Here is a 20,801-nt window from a genome sequence, read left to right on the forward strand (position 1 = left end):
ATCTATAATGGGGAACAAAGACATGGCAGACTAATTAAATAAATACTTTGGTTCTGTCTTCACAATGGAGGACACAAATAAACTCGGGGAACATAGGGTCTAATGAGAGTGAGGAACTGAATGAATTCAGTATTTGTGGGGAAATGGTGTTAGGGAAATTGATGGGATTGAAGGCCGATAAATCCCCACTGCCTGATAATGTACATCCTAGGGTACTTAAGGAAGTGCCCCTAGAAATAGAACATGCATTGCTGGTCACCGGCCAAACTTCTATAGACGCTGGAACAGTTCCCATGGCTTGCAGGATAGCTAATGTTGCACCACTATTTCAGAAGGTTTGTCGAGAGAAAACGAGGAATTATAGAATGGTAAGCCTGCCATCGGTAGAGGGGAAAATGCTAGAGTCCATTATAAAAGATATAATAGCAGAGCACTTGGAAAACAGTGACAGGATCGGACCAAGTCAACATGGATTTACAAAAGGTAAATCATGCTTGACTAATATACTGGAATTTGTTTGGAATGTAACTCGTATAACAGATAAGGGCGAACCAGTGGATGTGGTGCATTTTGACTTTCAGAAGGCTTTCGATAAGGTCCAGCATAAGAGACTAGCGTGCAAAGTTAAATCACATGGGATTGCGGGTAAGGTACTGACTGGGATAGAAAACTGGTTGGCAGACAGGAAGTCAAGAGTTGGAATAAACGGGTCTTTTTTCGAGTGGAAGGCAGTGATGAGTGGGGTACCGCAGGACCTCAGTTTTTCACAATATATATTAATGATCCAGACGAGGGAACTAGATGTAATATCTCCAAGTTTGCAGATGACACAAAGCTGGGTGGGCGTGTGTGCTGTGAGGAGGATGCGGAGAAACTCCAGTAGGATTTAGACAGGTTGGGCAGGTGCATGGCAGATGCAATATAATGTGGACAAATGCGAGGTTAGCCACTTTGGTGGCAGAAACAGGAAGGCATAATATTATCTAAACGGCAATAGATTATGAAAAGGGGAAGTGCAACGAGACCTGGGTGTCCTTGTGCACCAGTCGCTGAAGGTAAGCATGCAGGTGCAGCAGGCGGTTAAGAAGGCAGATGGTATGTTGGCCTTCGTAGAGAGAGGATTCGAGCACATGAGCAAGGATGTCAAGCTGCAGTTGTACAGTGCCTTGCTGAGACCTCTTCTTGAGTATTGTGTGCAGTTTTGCTTGCCTTATCTGTGGATGGATATTCTTGCTATGGAGGGAGTGCAGCGAATATTCACCAGACTGATATCTGGAATGGCAGGAATAACATATGAAGAAAGATTGAGTCGATTAGGCTTATATTCGCTAGAGTTTAGAAGAATGAGAGGGGAACTCATTGAAACTTATAAAATTCTAACAGGACTAGACAGACTATATGCAGGAAGGATGTTCCCGATGGCGGGAGTCCAGAACAAGGGGTCACAGTCTAAGGATAAGGGGTAAGCCATTTAGGACTGATAGGAGGAGGAATTTCTTCACCCAGGGAGTGGTGAGCCTGTGGAATTTTCTACCACAGGAGACAGTTGAGGCCAATTCATTAACTATATTCAAGAAGGAGTTAGATATTGTTCTTAAGGCTAACGGGATCAAGTGATATGGGGAGATAGCAGGGACAGGTTATTGAATTTGAATGATCAGTCATGATCACAATGAATGGTGGAGCAGGCTCGACGGGCCGAATGGACTACCACTGCTCCTATCTTCTATGTTTCTATGTTTCTATGTAACGTGGTCGAAAATATTAATATTCTGGGCGTCGAAGTCAGTGTTTCTTTCGTTACATTTATGGAGTATTCTTGCCCGCTCTAGTGGAAAATGTAAGGTGCAAATATTGCAATTATAAAGTGGTATCTCCCACTGCTGGTGTATAAGGCATGTCGCAGGGGTCACTTTAAAAGAGCAATTCACCCTCCAGTTGTGGAAACTGGACATATGAGTAATTACAAATAATCTCGAGACAGTCTGGTGGGAATTTGCTTCAGTTCATCCATTGAACGTCTGCTGAAGTTTGCACAGTGGAGAGAGAGAAGTCCAGAGGAAATTCACCTTTTCACTTAAACATTTGTCCAACAAGTGTTAAATCTAAATACAATAAATACTAGCACTTCACACATTTCCAGCAGCATCTGGAGGCCCACGGTGATAAATTAAAGAAAATAGATTTAATGGCCCAGTAATTCCGGGCACAATGCCTGAGTACGGACGGGGTACTCAAGCGTGTGCCCAGAGGAATTGCTGGTTTTCAGCATGCACAGCGTATGCGCTGAAAACCGGCATTTCCTATCCTCTGACCCAAGTGGTTAAGATGCAGAACACGCGCGACTGCACAGGCAGCGCGTGCGCAGTGAAATTCCTTTTTTTTTTTCAGAGTTGCGCGTGTGTAAATGCCTCCGGTCTTTACGCATTGAAAAACCACACGTAAGGGCTTAGTTTTTCATGTAAGTGGGCTTTTAGTACAATTGAGAATTTTTTCCACAGGTTTGTTATTTTTAAAGAATTTCAGTAAGGTAAGTTTAGTTTTAGCCCCGATTTTTAATTTAAAATTATTGTTTAAAATAGTTTTTCAGAGTTATTTATTGTTCATTTAAGTAGCGCAAAGTTTTTTTAATTTTCTTTCAGCTTTAATTAGTGTTTTGGGGCCAGGAATTTTCATGAGTTTCCCCTCCCCTGATTGGCTGCACAGTGCTCACCTGATCCCAGCTGGCACATCGCACTAAATACACCGCTGGATCAGGTAAGCACATCGCGCCGACATCTGAACCCGGCCAGTGACAGGAAATGCAAACAGGCCCGGGCTTCATATGTCGGCCACAGGGTGAGTGCAAATCGGGGGTTTGCACGCGCGGCAAGCACCCGATCCTAATTTCAGGGCCATTATCTCATCGAAAGACGGCGACTCAGACATTGCAGCACTCCATCAGTACGGCCCTGAAGTGTGTGCCTAGAATTTGTGCTAAGCAGGTTCTGCAGTGAGACTTGAGCCCACGATCTTCTGACGCAAGTGTGCGACCACAGCTGATACCTGGATTAAACCCAATTAATGTGGGAAGAGTATGATGGGAAATTAACCCGTTCAGAGACAGACCACTGATTATTATTCCAATGCAGGCTTCAAATCATTATTTTAAAATGGATTATTGTAAACCGGATAACATTGTTTAAAGCAGCAGTGTAATAATATCAGAAGCCAACCTTAAATTGCGCTGAGAATAGAAACACAGCCAATCCTCTATAGGCTGAAAAAAAATGCTGCCGTTCCAGTTTAGCTCATTAACCACCGAATTTGCAGAGTATAACCGCTCATTTCATGTCCCCAACTTTCACAGCGGCTTATTTTAACGCAAATCATATGGTTAAAAAGGGATATGGAACATAAAGATGAAACTATAAACCAGTTAGCTTCACATCGGCAGTAGGAAAGATAAAGAAATCCTTACTAAAAGATGCAATAGAAAACCAGCTGGAAAATCTAAATATAACAAAAAATAGTCAGCACAGAATACAAAAGTTGAGGACATGCTCGACCAACCTTACCGAATTCTTTGAAGAACTAACAGAAATAGTAGATAAGGGTAATGCAACACAAAAACAAAACACTGCGGATGCTGGAAATCTGAAATAAGAAGAGACACTGCTGGAAATACTCAGCAGGTCAAGCGGCATCCATGGAGAGAGAAACAGAGTTAACCTTTCTGGTCGATGACCCTTCGTCAGAACTTGAAAAAGCTCGAGATGGAACACATACGTGCAGGGGCAGGGAAAGGAGGAAGTGGAGGAATGAACAAATCGGAAGGTCTGTGATAGGATGTAAGGCAGGAGAGATTAGGAGAGAAAAGGGTTGATGGTGCAAGGCAAAAGGAGATGTTAATGGAACTAGTTAAGCAACAAAAGCTGGCTCTAGATGAAGTGTAAATGGCAATGGCAGAATGAACAACAGCTGCAATGTGAGAGAGAGAACATATGGAAAAAATAGATAGGGGCAGACGTAATGGGCTGAAATTATTGAACTCGATGCTGACTCCAGAGGGCTGTAAAGTGTCAAACCGAACGATGAGGTGCTGTTCATCGAGCATACGCTGAGCTTCGTTGGAACAGTGTAGGTGGCCGAGGATGGTAAGGTCTGAGTGTGAGTGGAGTGGAGAATGAAAGTGACAGGCGACCAGAAGCTCAGCTTCACCCTTACGAAATGAATGGAGGTGTTCCACAATGTGTTCACCCAATCTGCATTTTATCTTCCTAATGTAGAGGGGACCACTTTGTCAGCAGCGAATACAGGATACTAAATTGCAAGAAGTACAAGTAAGTCGCTATTTTCCCTGGAAGGAGTGTTTGGGCCCTGGACAGTGGGAAGGGGGAAGGAAAAATGGCATGTGTTGCATCTCCTGCGATTGCACGGGAAGGTGCCAGGCGAAGGGGAAGGGGTGTTGAGGTGATAGAGGAGTGGATCAGTGTGTCACCGAGGGAGCAGTCCCTTCAGAATGCTGAAAGGGGAGGTGAGGGGAAGATGTGTTTTGTGCTGGAATCACTATGGAGGTGCTGGAATTAGTGGAGGATGATCCGTTGAATCTGGAGGCTAGTGGGATGAAAGGTGAGGACAAGGGGAACACTTTCGGGGTTCCGGTAGGGAGGTAAGGGGTGCGAGCAGAAGTGCGGGAAATACAACGGACACGGTCAAGGGCCATGTCAAGCACGTAGAGGGGAATCCTCAGTTGAGAAAACACCCACTGTCTGTAAATTGTCAGACTGCTTGTCCGACATCCAGTACTGGATGAGCCAAAATTTTCTCCAATTACATATTGGGAAGACCAAGGCCATTGTCTTTGGACACTGCCACGAACTTCGTTACCTAGCCAATGACTGTATCCCTTTTCCTAACATCTGTCTGAGGCTGAAGCATACTGTTTGTAACCTTGGTTCTCATATTATTCCCTGAAATGTGATTCTGACCACATATCCGCAGCATTACTAAGACCACCTATTTCCAACTTCATAACATTGCCCGCACCTGCCCCAGCTCATCTGCTGCTGAAACCCTCATCCATGCATTTGTTACCTGCAGATTGAGTATTCCAACGCACCCCAGGCTGTCCTCCCACGTTCTACCCAACACGAACTTGAGATAATCCAAAACTCGGCTGCCCTTGTCCTATCTCGTGCCAAGAACCGTTCACCCATCAGCCCTGGGCTCGCTGACCTACATTGGATCACGGATAAGCAACGTCTTTTATTAAAAAAATCTCCTCCTTGTTTACAAATCACTACCCTGCCTGGCCCTTCATATCTCTGTAAACTACTGCTGTCCGAAAACACCCCGCAATATCTGTGGTCCCCTAATTACGGTCTCTTGAGCATCCCGGATTATTTCGCTCCACCATTGGAGGCCGTGCCTTCAATTGCCTAGGCCCTAAGCCCAGGAATTCCTACCCTAAACCTCTGCACTTCTCTACCTCACTTTCCTCCTTTCAGACGCTCATCTAAACCTACTTCTTAGCCCAAGCTTTTGGTCTTCTGCCCTAATTGCTCCTTATAAGGCTATGTGTCAAATTTTGTTTGTTAATCGCTCCTGTAAAGCGCCTTGGGACGTTTTGCTACATTGCAGTCGCTATAAAAACACACGTAGTTGTTGTTTTTGTTGTTGTTGTATACCTGGGTACTTAAACACATTATTTAGGATGATATTTCAGTACAGTACTGAGGAAGTGCTGCACCATCTTTCGATTCAGATGTTAAACTGAATCCCTGTCTGCCCTCTCAGGTGGACATAAAAGATCCTATGGCATTAGTCACAGAAGAGCAGGGGAGTTCTCTCCCTGTCCTTGTCAATAGTTACCGCTCAACCAATATAACTGAAACCAATTACCTGGTCAAGTCAAGCAAATGCGACTAGAGTAAATCTACCTCGATGGCTGTAGTGAATTAAAAATAAATACCCCAAAACAAATTTTGTATTTTATTTGAGTATAATTCCATCTTAAATGCGAAAGCAAACAGCCATCCAATCAATTTGAAATCATTCAAAATTTAGCATATCAACTAATCGCAAAGGCCTTTACATCAACTTAAGCTGTGCAACATCCTTTATTCTAGCGCTGATAGCAGGTTTCCAACAGATATGTCATCCTGAACTCGATGAGAAACATGCATCTTGCAGAGGCGAATGTGTAAGATGTTGGACTTGAAATTGGGATCAAAAGCTTCCCAAGGGGGAATGCCTCTGAACCGCAAGTAAATTCTGTACTTACATGATTGTTGGTCCCGGACCTATGAAGACTCGCGCTCCTGAGATTACAGCCGTAGGCTTGTGTAAAGGCCCACATAGCCCAGAAGCGCCGATGGTTCAAAACGTTCCTAGGATCACGTGGGCCGGCCCAACCAATCAAAAATGCAGATTTCCATTATGCGTATGGGGATCCCATTTACGTATGGAATCCCCATAAGCATAATATGAATCACAGAAAAAATACATTTTCACACAACATAATTAAAAGTAAATCATCACCTGTTTAAAATTAATTAAAATACAATTTATTTAAAAATGTGAAACAAAAACGTAATTTAGTTCAATTTAATTTGATCGGTTTTCAAGGTGCCAAATATAGCCTAAAGGAATGTAATGTTTTTTTAATGTTTAAATGTTATAAAAACGTTATTTGAATATTTATTTAAACCGTTACCCTGGTAAAAGACGGCCTTAGGTCTGCTTTTACCAGGCATACGCGTTCTGTAGGCATTCGCGGGGCAGTATCTTGGGCAAGTAGCCTAACTTTCTGCCACGGAATGTCCACTTTCTTTGCTTTCATACGATCTGTAAAGCTGATCCTCGTCAGATCGCAATTCCCGGGTTTTCACGCCTGCACATTGCATGCGGAAACCCGGAACTCATGGGGCACTGACGACCGTGTACGCATGTCATAGTCCCTAGAAAATCAAGGCCATTGTAGTGTTTTATGGAATTCATAGAGAGGGAGAGCAAGATTAAAACGTGATATTTTAACAAATTAATCCGGTAACCCTAGTAACACACTGAAGCTGAAATCGTTTAAAATCGTCACAGGGAGCAGCTTTAACCGCAAAACCCATGACAAAAGTGAATGAATTTAAATCAGTAAATTAACCTTAATAATTAATACATTGCGTGGTGACAATGCCCTGGACATGCGAAATTGAAACGCTTCTCAGGAAAGAAGAGATTTTACTCACAAATCATCCAATCAGCAAGATGCAATATGGATTTCTCAATCACTTCAGCTGCTAATTCTTGAGGACATTGATAGATTTTTAGGAGACAGACCACTACCTGAGAATAAAGATGTGTGAACCGTAGAAATAATGGATTGCCTTATGTTATTGCTAAATGATTGGCCATCTAACAAAGCGCTAAGTGTGGCAGTGAAATGGGTCTGGAGCACCTTGTCTGTTGCTGTGACAAACACTGCAGTTTCTGTTCAATGTGGCTGTGGCATTTCTGCACCAAACTAAGATATTTACAGCGTATCAGCTACAGAGTGTCGGATCTGGAATTGTGCCACAACTGTAGGGTAGTTGCTCTAGTTGATGAGATGTAGTATCAGAATATTATGAAGCTGGGTCCATTTGGTAAAGCACAGATCACACGTCATTCAACGCCATGCTCCACTCTCCCACCTTTATTCTTGTCTTCCTCTGTAAGATCTAATGTTTGCAGCACCCAGCCCCTCTGAGCTCAACGTTAGCAACAATGTCCTTCACTAACCGAGAACATGGTACACGACAGGTCTGGTCCTCCTTGGCCTCTTTGCAACATTCTACCTAGATGATCACACCATCCTTCTTCAATAATTTTTTACTCGAAAAAGTTCAATCAGCACATTTTCATCCAGTGTTTCTTTCACCATCCTGCACGGTCACAACCAACACTACTCTTATTCCTGATTGACATTTTGTCCCTGGATATCATTAACAAATTGACATTGGATAAGTTTCAACATGGAGACTCATGACACCCAGATGAACCACTTCACTGTTGCCCAGTTTACAGTGCGTGAATCAGAGAGACACCAGCAGAGGGAGCTAGAGTGAGGTGTAACTGAGTGCAGTGAGCGATCCACCTGGACCGATGTCCTAGCTGGAGTGTTTGTTAGTGCTGTTGGGGAGCGTTTAAACTAAAATGGCAGGGGTGTGAAAACCTGTGCAGGGAGACAGAGGAAAGGGAAGCAGGGATAGATGCAAAAGACAGGATGGAGGAAAGCAAAAGTGGAAGGCAGAGAAATCATGTGTGTAAATCAAACAGGGATACAGTAAGTAATAATTCTAAAAGGACTAAGAGTGTTAAAAAAAAAGCCTGAATGCTTTGTGTCTTAATGCGAGGAGCATTCGTAATAAGGTGGATCAATCAGCTGCGCAAACAGAAGTATGATGTTATTGGAATTACAGAGACATGGCTCCAGGCTGACCAAGGCCCTTGGGGAGGAGCGATCATAATATGATAGAATTCTTCATTAAGATGGAGAGTGAAATAGTTGACTTAGAGGCTAGGGTCTTGAATTGAAATAAAGGAAATTAAATGGGATTAGTCATGAATTGGCTAGGATGGATTGAGGAACGTTATTTAAAGGGTTGACGGTGGATAGACAATGGCAAACATTTAAAGGTCGCATGGATGAACTACAGAATTGGTTCATCACTTTTCAGAATAAAAATGAAACAAAAAAGGTGTGTCAGCCGTGGCTTACAAGCGAAATTAGGGATGGCATAAGATCCAAGGAGAGGACATATACATTGGCCAGAAAAAGCAGCAAAACTGAGGACATGGTGCAGTTTCGGATTCAGCAAAGAGGACAAAGGGATTAATTAATAGGGGGAAAGTAGAATATGAGAGTAAGCTTGCAGGGAACATAAAATCTGACTCTAAAAGCTTCTATAGATATGAGAAGAGAAAAAGATTGGTGAAATTAAGCGTAGGTCACTTGCAGTCAGAATCAGGTAAATTTATAATGGGGAACAAGGAAATGAAAATGCAATTAAATACATACGTTGTTTCTGTCTTCACAAAGGAGGACACAAATAAACTTCCAGAGATTTTGGAGATCATAGGTTCTAATGAGATGAAGGAATTGAGTGAAATCAGTATTTGTAGGGAAATGGTGTTAGGGAAATTGACGGCATTGAAGACCGATAAATCCCCAGGGCCTGTTAATCTACATCCTTGGGTATTTAAGGAAGTGGCCCTAGAAATAGTAGATGCATTGTTGGTCATCTTCCAAAATTCTATAGACTCTGGAATAGTTCCCATGGTTTGGCGGGTGGTTAATGTAACCCCACTATTTTTAAAAGGTGGTAGAGAGAAAACGGGGAATTATGGTCCGGTAAGCCTAACATCGGTAGTGGGGAAAATGCTAGAGTCCATTATAAAAGATATAATAGCAGAGCACTAGGAAAACAGTGACAGGATCGGATAAAGTCAACATGGATTTACAAATGGTTAATCATGCTTGACTAACCTACTAGAAATTTTTGGGGATGGAACTAGTTGATTAGATCAGGGAGAATCAGTGTATTTGGTGTTTTTGGACTTTCAGAAGGCTTTTGATAAGGTCCCGCATAATAGATTGGCGTTAAAGTTAAAACACATGGCATTGGGAGTAAGGTACTGACTTGGATAGAGAACTGGTTGGCAGACAGGAAGCAAAAGTTGGCATAAACGGGTCTTTTTCTGAGTGGCAGGCAGTGACTAGTGGGGTACCGCAGGGATCGGTGCTAGGACCCAGCTATTCACAATATATATTAATGGTCTAGACGAGGAAACTTGATGTAATATCTCCAAGTTTGCAGATGACACAAAGCTGGGTTGGCGTGTGTGCTGTGAGAACGTTGCAGATAAACTCCAGTATGATTTGGACAGGTTGGGTGATTGGGCAGATACATGGCAGATGCAGTATAACGTGGATAAATGCGAGGTTATCCACTTTGGTGGCAAATACAGGAAAACATTTTAGTTTCTGAACGGCAATAGATTGGGAATTGGGTAACTGCAACGAGAACTGGGTGTCCTGATGCACCAGTCATTGAAAGTAAGCTTGCAGGTGCAGCAGGCGGTTAAGAAGGCAAATGGTATGTTGGCCTGCATAGCGAGAGGATTCGAGTACAAGAGCAAGGATGTCTTGCTGCAGTTGTACAGGGCCTTGGCGAGACCACACCTTGACTATTGTGTGCAGTTTTGGTCGACTTATCTGAGGAAGGATGTTCTTGTCATGGAGAGATGCAGCGAAGCTTCACCAGACTGATACCTGGGATGGCAGGAATGACGTATAAAGAGAGATTGAGTCGATTAGGCTTATATTCGCTTGAGTTTGGAAGAATGAGAGGAGATCTTATTGCAACTTATAACATTCTAACAGGACGAGACAGACTAGATGCAGGAAGGATGTTCCCGATGGTGGGGAGTCCAGAACCAGAGGTCACAGGCTAAGGATAAGGCGTAAGCCATTTAGGAATGTGATGAGGATGAATTTCTTCACCCAGAGAGTGGGGAACCTGTGGAATTCTCTATCACATAAGACAGCTGAGGCCAATTCATTAAATATATTCAATTTGGAGTTAGATATATTTCTTAAGGCTAAAGGGATCAAGGTATATGGGGAGAAACCAGGGACAGGGTACTGAATTTGGATGATCAGCTGTGTATTTATGCATCTCTCCACTTCACCTGACGAAGGATCAGCGCTCCGAAAGCTTGCGATTTCAAATAAAACTGTTGGACTATAACCTGGTGTTGTGTGACTTCTTAAATTTGTCCACCCCAGTCCAACATCGGCATCTCCACACCTTTGTTGTTTTCGTTCTGTTGTTTCACTCAGTGCTCCATCGTTGCATTTCCATCAATTGAATGTTGTATTGATTTAATTTTTGAAAGTAGCCCATCGCTATAATTTTCCAAGAATCTTTTTATTCTGCATCATACACAAATTATAAAACGCAAATTAAAAGCCTGTAGATTGATTCTTCACAGTTCGATGTTGCCAGTGATGCATTTTATACCTTAATTAATTAATGTATTTTGTTTCCTGCTTTAATTCCTTAAAAATGGACAGAAACTACATTGAATTCTCTCATGTGCATGAATTTAATTTCTGTACCCATTATATGTTCATTGCAATGTTTGCATTCACATCTGGTATAATTTGCAATAGCCAGCTGCAGTCTTTGCCGATTACGCTAATGCATCACATTTTTATTTGCCAGCGTAATTCTCTGCACATTAAAAGGACTAGATGATGCACCTTTGTCTCCTCTTGATGCCCCCGGCCCCATCAGAGATGCCAGTCTTCAGCCAATTCGATTTACACCACGTGGTATCAAGAAGCATCTGAGCGCACTCGGTACAGCAAAAGCCCCGACAACATTCCGCCTGTCGTGCAGAGGACTTCTGCACCAGAACTAGCCGTGCTTCCAGCCAACCTGTTCCATTACAGCTAAAGCACTGGCATCTACCCGACAATGTGGAAAATTGCCCAGAGCAGGACAGATCCTATCCATAAAATTAGCGTCCCATCAGTCTAATCTCAATCATCAGCAAAGTGATGGAAGACGTTATAGATACTGCTATCAAGCGGTACTTACTCAACAATAACCGACTCAAAACTGCTCAATTTGCGTTCTACCAGGAGCACTCGGCCCCAGACCTCTTTGCAGCCTTGGTCCAAACATGGACAAAGGAGGTGAATTCCAGAGGTGAAGTGAGCATGACTGCCTTTTACTTCACCTCATCATGGAGCCCTTGTAAAATGAATTAATTGGGTTTCAGAGGTAAACTCTCAATTGGCTGGAGTCAGACGTAACACAAAGGAAGATGGCTGTGGCTGTTGCAGGCCAATCTTCTCAGCCGCAGGGCACCGCTGCAGGAGTTATACAGAGCAGTGTCCTAGGCCAAAGCATTTTTAGCTGCTTCATCAATGACCTTCACTCCAACATAAAGTCAGAAGTGGGGATGTTCCCTGATGGTGGCACCGTGTTCAGTGCCATTCGCAACTCCTCAGATAATGCAGCAGTCCATGCCCACATGCAGCAAGACACGGACAACCCTTAGGTTTGGGCCGATAAGTGGCAATACAATTCGCGCCACACAAGTGCTAGGGAATTAATATAGCGAGTCTAAACACTTCCCCATGACATTCAACTGCATTACCATCTTCGAATCCCTCACAATCGATTCCCAAAGCTTAATTATCTGGCAGAAAGTTTAGTGGATTGGCCATTTAAATATTGATGCTACAAGAGTAGGTCAGAGGCTGGGTATTCTGCGAGAGCGACTCACCTCATAACTCCCCAAAACTTTTCCAACATCAACAAAGCATAAGTGAAGAGTTTGATGGAATGCTCTCTACTTGCCAGGATGTGTACAGCTCCAACAACATTCAAGAAACTCTACACCACCAAAGACAAAGCAGCCCGCTTGATTGGCACCCGAACCAGCACCTTTAATATTGTCTCCCTCCATCAACGGTGCACTGGCGCTGCAGAGTGTACCAACAAGGAGATGCACTGCACAAACTTGCTAAGGCTTCTTCGACAGTACCTCATAAACAAATGAAGTCTACCACCTAGAAGGTCAAGGGCAGCAAGACAAAATAAAAGAAAGACTTGATTAATATAGCGCCTTTCACCACCAGATGATGTCCCAAAGCAATTAACAGCCAATGAAGTGCATTTGAAGTGTAGTCATTGCAGTAATGTAGGAGACAGCGCAGCTAATTTACACACAGCAAGTTCCCACAAACAGTAATGTAATAATGACCAGCTTATCTGTTTCTATAATGCTGATTGAGGAATAAATAATGGCCAGGACACGGGGATAACTTCCCTCCTCTTCTTAGAAATAATACCGTATGATCTATTACATTCAGCTGAGAGAGGAGAAGGGGCCTCTCTTTAACATCTCAACTGAACGACGGTACCTCCGACAGTGCAGCATTCCGTCTGTACTACTGTGCCGTGTCAGGCTGGGTCACTGGGTCATAATCCTGGAGCTCCCTCCTTAACAGCACTGTGGGAGAACCTTCACCACACGGACTGTAGTGGTTCAAGAAGGCAGCTCCTCACCATCTTCTCAAGTGAAATTAGGGATGCGCAATAAATGCTGAACTTGCCAGCGACACCAACATCACGAGAATGAAATATCTAAAACTGGCGCCATGGTTATTGTGCTTTGCCAATATATTGTACTTTGCAATACCGCCAACTTTCTTTAAAATGTAATCCATACACTAGATTAATATATATATATATATCAATCTGGTGCATGGATTACTTTTTAAAGAAATTTGGCGGTATTTCAAATTCATCATCTGCCAAATGTGTTAATTTTATTTTAAAATGCATTGTCTCCGCAATGTACTTCAGCTATTGGAATGTTAAAGTATCTTTTTCAGAGTATTCAGATTCAAAGCCACGAGTTAACATGAAAGGTAATGAACTTTTAGGGTCCATTTAAGATAGTTTTCTGGAGAGACATATTAGACCACAACAACAGCAACTTGCATTTATAGAGCACATTTACCGTAGCTAAACATATCAAGGCGCTTAAAAGGAGCAATAACAATAAAAACCTGTTTGACACCGAGCCAAGAATGATCGATCAGGATAGATGACCAAAAGTTTAGTCAAATAGTTAGGCTTTAAGGCGCATCTTAAATGAAGGGAGAATGTTAGAGAGGCAGAGAGTTTAGAGAGCGAATTCCAGAGATTCGGCCCAAGGCAGCTGAAGGCACAGTCGCCAATGATCGAGCGATGAAAATCGGGGTTGCTCAAGAGGCCAGATTTGGAGGACTGCAGAGATCTCGAAGGCTTATTAGGCTGGATGAGGTTGCACAGATAGGGAGGGGCGAGGCCATGGAGGGATTTGAAAACGAGGATGAGGATTTTAAATCTGAGGCATTGTCGGACAGGGATCTGATGTAGGTTAACGTTTTACCGGATGCGTGTTTAAAGGAGATTAAAGGGAGTGAGCAAATTTGCAAAAGAGGTTCCCGGAAAGTACGGACAGGTCTCTGGGACAGTGTCATTTTATACAGGAAGTCTGAGGAGAGCCTGGGAATGTGACAATGTATGCAGAAATCTCGGTGAGTATTTCTGTCTTTAAAGAGGGTCAACCAGGAACTCGCCATTATTCACAGAGACTCCATTAATCCAGTTACATCTACACTAAGCCGCCATGTGGTAGTGTTGATGGAATGTTTTCCAGAACAACTCAACAATTGCTATTTTAGAGGTAGTCAATGGGTCAAGTTACTTCTTCGCGATCCTGATGAGGCTTGATACCATAAACTAAACCGTATGCTACTGCTAAGAGGGAAAAAACCCACAGAATTCAGCATGAAATCTCAGATGGGACAATTCTAGTAGTGAGAGAGTGCTGCACTGTCGAAGGTGCCGTCATTCGAATGAGACAGGCGCCCAGTCTGCCTTCTCAGTAGGAATGGTTTTGAAAAAGACCAGGAGAGTTCTTCCTGTTCTCCTGGACATAATGTACGTCTCAGCCAACATAAAAAAAGCGATTTTATGATTTTGGAACCTTACTGTGCACAAAATGGCTACCGCATTGCTTACAGTCACTAAACTTCAAACTTACTTCATTGGCTGTGGAGGCAGGTCAATTGAAATGTTCATGACTGTAATACATAGCTTTTATATGGTAATGGTACCAGAGGATATAGATGAATTGGGGTAAATTTAGTTGACTTACAGACCAGTCATGATCTTCTTAAATGGCGGAACGGGCTCGTGGGGCTGAATGGACTTCTCCTGATCCTACGTTTCTATGTTTCTCTGGCAGTATTTGCAAGGGTCAGAGGTGTGACATAATATTTTCGGTGGTGCCAAGGATTGTAGACCGTTCCAGGCAGTATCAATCTTTAGAAGGCAGCGCTTCAATATTTTGAGGGAACTCAAAGAGTTTCCACATTCATAAAGCTCAAATACAACCCCGTTCTTTAATGGAGTTTCTGGGAGTGAGGCAATATATGTTTTGGTGTCCGTGGTAGTGGTGGAAACAAATTGAATAATAACTTTCAAAAGGGATCTGAAGTGACTAATTGGGTCACCCTTTCAAAGAGCCTGCACAGGCAGGGGGGCCCGAATGACCATCTTCTATGTTGTATCGCAGTATAATTCTACTAGCTGGAGTGCCCGGCGCTGCCGAGGGTTTTTCGAGGGAATGTTGTTGTTGGAAGAGAGAGAGAGAGCGACTGGGGGGAAGAAAGAGCGCGACTGGGGGGAAGAGAGAGAGCGACTGGGGGGAAGAGAGAGAGCGACTGGGGAGGAAGAGAGAGAGCGACTGGTGGCGAAGAGGGAGAGAGGCTGGGGGGGAAGAGAGAGAGTGACTGGGGGGGAAGAGAGAGAGCGACTGGGGGGGAAGCGAGAGAGCGACTGGGGGTGAAGAGGGAGAGAGACTGGGGGGAAGAGAGAGAGTGACTGGGGGGAAGAGAGAGAGCGACTGGGGGGGAAGAGAGAGAGCGACTGGGGGGGAAGAGAGAGCGACTGGGGGGGAAGAGAGAGAGCGACTGGGGGGGAAGAGAGAGGGCAATTGGGGGGAAGAGAGAGAGCGACTGGGGGGGAACAGAGAGCGACTGGGGGGAAGAGAGAGAGAGAGAGCGATTGGGGGGGAGAGAGAGAGAGAGAGCGACTGGGGAGGAAGAGAGAGAGAGCGACTGGGGGGGAAGAGAGAGAGAGAGCGACTGGGGGGGAAAAGAGAGAGAGAGCGACTGGGGGGGAAGAGAGAGAGCGACTGGGGGAAGAAAGAGAGAGCTACTGTGGGCAAGTGAGAGAGAGAGCGACTGGGGGGGAAGAGAGAGAGTGCGACTGGGGGGGAAGAGAGAGACAGAGTGACTGGGGGGAAGAGAGAGAGCGACTGGGGGGGAAGTGAGAGAGAGAGCGACTGGGGGGAAGAGAGAGAGAGAGCGACTGGGGGGGAAGAGAAAGAGAGTGCAACTGGGGGGGAAGAGAGAGGGCGACTTGGGGGGAAGAGAGAGAGCGACTGGGGGGGAAGAGAGAGAGCAACTGGGGTGGAAGAGAGAGAGAGAGGGAATGAGAGTGAGAGGGAAGGAGAGAGAGGGAGGGAAGGAGAGAGGGAAGGAGAGAGGGAAGGAGAGAGAGAGGGAAGGAGAGAGAGAGAGGGAAGGCAAGAGAGAGCGAAGGAGAGAGAGAGGGAAGGCAAAGGAGGGAGTGAGGAAATGAGAGAGAGAGAGAGGGAGACAGAGACAGAGGGATGGAGGGAGAGAGACAGAGAGGGTAGGAGAGAAAGGGGAAAGGGGTGCTGGAGCAAGGGGTGGGGGAGAAACGGGTGGGTGGGGGAGAAGGGTGGGGTGGCTGGGGGGGAGAAGGGTGGGGCTGGTGGGGGAGAAAGGGGTGGGTGGGGCAGAATGGGAGGGGTGGGTGGGTGGGAGAGGTGGGAGAAAGGGGTGGGTGGGGGAGAAAGGGGTGGGAGGGTGGGTGGATGGGGGGGTGGGGGAGGGAAGGGGGAGGTGGGAGGGTGTGTGGAGGGGGAGGGGATGTGGGGGTGTGTGGGGGGAAGGGGGTGTTGGGGTTTGAAGGGGGTGTGGGTGGGTGTGGTCGGGAAGGGGGGGTGGGGAAGGTGGGTGGGGGGGTGGGGGGGAAGGGTGGAAAGGACGGGGGAAATGGAGGGGAGGAAAGGGAGGGGGGAAGGGGGTTTTGGTGGGAAGGGGGTGTGGGGGAAGGATGGGGTAAAGGGATGGGGGAAAGGGAGGGTGGAAGGGAGGGGGGGGAAGGGGGGAAGGGAGGGGGGAAGGGGGTGTGGGGGAAGGCGGGTGGAAAGGGAGGAGGGGAGCGGGAGGGGAGGGGGAGAGGGAGGGGAGGGGGGCAAGGGAGGGAAAGGGAGGGGGGAAGGATGGGTTGGGGGGAAGGTGGAGTGGGGGAAGGAGGGGGGAAAGGGAGGGGGAGAGGGAGGGGAGGGGGGAAAGGGATGGGGAGGGGGAAGGGAGGGGGGAGAGGGAGGGGAGGGGGTGGAAGTGAGGGGGGAAGGGGTTGGGGGGAAAGGGGGCGTGGGGGAGGGGGTGTATGGGGGAGGGGATGGGGAAAAGGGAGGGGGGGAAAGCGAGGCTGGGTTGGGGGGAAGTGGGTGTGGGGGAAGGAGGGGGGAAAGGGTGGGGGGAAAGGTTGGGAGGGGAAAGGGAGAGGGGGAAATGGAGGGGGGGATGGGGGGAAAGGTGCTGTGGGGGAAGGAGGGGGGAAAGGGAGGGGGGAAAGGAAGGGGGGAGCAAGGGGTGTGGAAACATGAAACTTAAAGTGCTTTTAAAAAATTTTTGGTAAATCTTTCTATAACATACACTTTACAACCTCACCAATCTCTTTATTAAATAAGGGGTCCTCACCTGTCAGTGTGTTGTATCACAAACAATGGCCGCTGCTTGCTTTTCAGTTGGAAAGATTAGGCCCCGCCCACACAGTCGATTGTCTGTCCCGGTCACCAGGACCCGATTGGAAGCACTGAAGCCCCACCCATCTATGTTCCTGTACTAAGATGGCCGCGCATTCACTCTGTTACACACTGAATCAAAATGGTGTCGCACTGAAACTATTCGCCCTCCTCAACAAAGATGGCTGCCGTTAACCTGGGGCTGTCAGCAGAAGAAATTTCCTCAGCTGCAAACACAGGATCTTCAGATTATTATTCGGGGCTTGCGACCTACCCCAGTTGCTTATGAAGCCTCCCCACCTACTGACCCCGGGAATGGAGCTGAGGCAGCACACCCTCCCCTCTCTGCCAGTGTTTGTCTCTGTCTAGGCGGGAGCCTGGGTCTAGAGTTGCACTGCTGGCAGTTGGAGAAGCCTAGGCCCCGGGCCTGGAAAAACGGTGAAAGGTAGGAAAAATATAGAGGTTAGAGAAAAGATTTACAAATTAATTAACTTTTTTTTAAAACAATTTGTGTTTTAAAAGCAACTTTTTTTTTGCTGGAAATGTAGATTTGAGAAAAAACACACAGAAAGTGGGGAAAAAGAAATGAAAAGTTTGGAATCAAGATGGCGGCCACTCACCTCGGTTCAGAACAATAAGGCCCGCCCACACACGCACCGATTGGTCGGCCGTCAGGTCACCGAAGCGTAGGATTGGTCAATCGTCCTGCCACTCGACTTTAGGTGGGCCCGCCCGCACGTGCCAGGAACCCACCCCCACCACGCAGTGATTGGTCAACCGTTGGGTAGCTCGACCGTATGATTGGTCGACCTCGACGTCACTCTGTTGCTAATGAGCGGATAATGAGATGCTGATGAGCGGAATTTTGATCGTTTTTTGGATACCGCGGGCGCAATTTTTGTCTCGCCGAAACGTAAATACGCTTACGACGTTCCGGAATCGTAAGCTTTCTTTTGATGTAACGCACGTATAGGTACGCTCTATAACTTTAGAGTGTATAGCCGGACAGACACACCGAAGGACAGAGAGACAGACAGATAGACAGACAGACAGACAGACAGACAGACAGATGTATCCTTTTATATATATAGACTTGCTGAAGTGCCCGGCGGTGCCGAGGTCTTTTGAGGGCATGTTGTTGTTGGAAGAGAGAGAGAGAGCGACTGGGGGAAGAGAGAGAGCGACTGGGGGGGAAGAGAGAGAGCGACTGGGGGGGAGGAGAGAGAGCGACTGGTGGGGAAGAGAGAGAGCGACTGGGGGGGAAGAGAGACAGCGACTGGGGGGGAAGAGTGAGAGCGACGGGGGGGAAGAGAGAGAGCGAGAAAGAGGGGGAGGGGGGAGGGGGAGGGAGCGGGGAGGAAGGGGGAGGGGGAGGGGGAGGGAGGGAGGGGGAGGGAGGGGGGAAGGGAGGGGGAGGGAGGGGGTGGGAGGGGGCGAGGGGGGAGGGAGAGGGAGGGGGAGGGGGGATGGAGAGGGAGGAGGTGGAGGGAGGGGAGGGGGAGTGGGAGGGGAGGGGGGAGGGGAGGAGGAGGGTGGAGGGGGAGGGAGAGGTGGAGGGGGAGGGGGGAGGGAGGGGGAGGGGGGAGGGAGAGGGGGGAGGTGGAGGGAGGGGAGGGGGAGGGGAGAAGGGGAGGGCAGGAGGAGGGGGGAGGGAGGGAGAGGTGGAGGGCGAAGGGTGTGGGAGGGGGAGGGGGGAGAGGTGGGGTGGTGGGGGAGGAGGGGGGGAGGGGGTGGAGGAGGGTGGAGGGAGAGGGGGAGTGGAGGGGGGAGGGAGAGGTGAAGGGGAGGGCGGAGGGGGGAGGGAGAGGGGGGAGGGAGGAGGGGGGAATGGGGAAGGGGGTCCTGAGACGGCCGATTGCGGCTGGCTGGGCCCGGTTGTCTTGGTAACCCGCCTCCCGATCTCCGGGCCTGGGCCTGAGCGGCCGATTGCGACTGGCGAGCCCGTTTGCCAGGGTAACCCTCTCCGCTCCCTCTCCCCTCCAGAGCCCCGGCTGCCTTGGTAACCCTCCTCCCCTCTCCGCCTCCCGATCTCCGGGCCTAGGCCCGAGCAGCCGATTGCGGCTGGCGAGCCCGGTTGCCGGGGTAACCCTCTCCACTCCCCCTCCCCTCCCGAGCTCCGGTTGCCTTGGTAACCCTCCTCCCCTCTCCGCCTCCCGATCTCAGGGCCTGGGCCTGAGCGGCCGATTGCGGCTGGCGAACCCGGTTGCCGGGGTAACCCTCTCTGCTCCCCCTCCCCTCCCGAGCTGAGCCCTGGTTGCCTTGGTGACCCTCCTCCCCTCTCCGCTTCCCGATCTCCGGGCCTGGGCTGAGCGGCCGATTGCGGCTGGCGAGGCCGGTTGCCAGGGTAACCCTCTCCACTCCCCCTCCCCTCCGGTGCCCCGCCCCCCCCGAATGAACCGCCAGGAGCTTGCAGTGAGCCCAGCCAGCCTTTACCAAGATGGCTGGCCGCTGGTTCGGAATCGGGCCCAGCGTAGGTGCGGGGGTGGGGGGTGAGGCGTGGGAAGAGCTTGCCACAAAACAATTGCCTAGTGTCCAACATGGCTGGCAACAGATGCCCAGGCTTCGAGGCCTACCTGGAAAAACGGGGAAAGGTAGGATAATTAATGAGATTAGATAAAAAATTTAGAAAGTAATTAACTTTTTTTAAAAACAATATGTGTTTTAAAAGCAACGTTTTTTTTAAAGTTGCAGAAAGCGGGAAAAAGAAAGGAAAAGTTTGGAATCAAGATGGCGGCGACTCACCTCGGTTCAGAATGATAAGGTCGACCGTCAGGTCACCAAAGCGTAGGATTGGTCAATTGTCCCGTCACTCGACTGTAGGAGGGCCCGGCCACATGCGCCAGGAACCCGGCATACGATTGGTCGACCTCGAGGTCACTCTGTCGCTAATGAGCGGATAATGAGATGCTAATGAGCAGAATGTTGAAAGTTTTTCGGATACCGCGGGCGCGATTTTTGTCCGGCCGAAACGTAAATACGCTTACGACCGTTTCGGAACGGTAAGCTTTCTTTCGACATAACGCATGCGTAGGTACGCTCTATAACTTTCGAGCGCATAGCCAGACAGATGCACACGTGAGGACAGACAGACAGACAGATAGACGACAGACAGACAGATCGATCCATTTATATATATAGATGATTCAATTTCCAGTGATTCGCATGACCATGCTAATATCTAATGGGGTGTTAGAAAGTGGCGCAAAAGTTTTATGAGTTACTATGGACTTCACATATTCAGCTGGTCTTCAGACTATAGTGTTCGTGGAGCCCAAAGGACAGAGTCAAACATTTGAGGGGATTATGTGGAGTTTACCACTTTTAGAGGGTATCCGGTGAGAGTTCTAATAATATGTTAGCATCCACATGGG

This window comes from Somniosus microcephalus, unplaced genomic scaffold (assembly GCF_052327205.1).
Source record: "Somniosus microcephalus isolate GS21.2 unplaced genomic scaffold, FLI_Smic_1.0 scaffold90, whole genome shotgun sequence".
Lineage (NCBI taxonomy): Eukaryota > Metazoa > Chordata > Chondrichthyes > Squaliformes > Somniosidae > Somniosus > Somniosus microcephalus.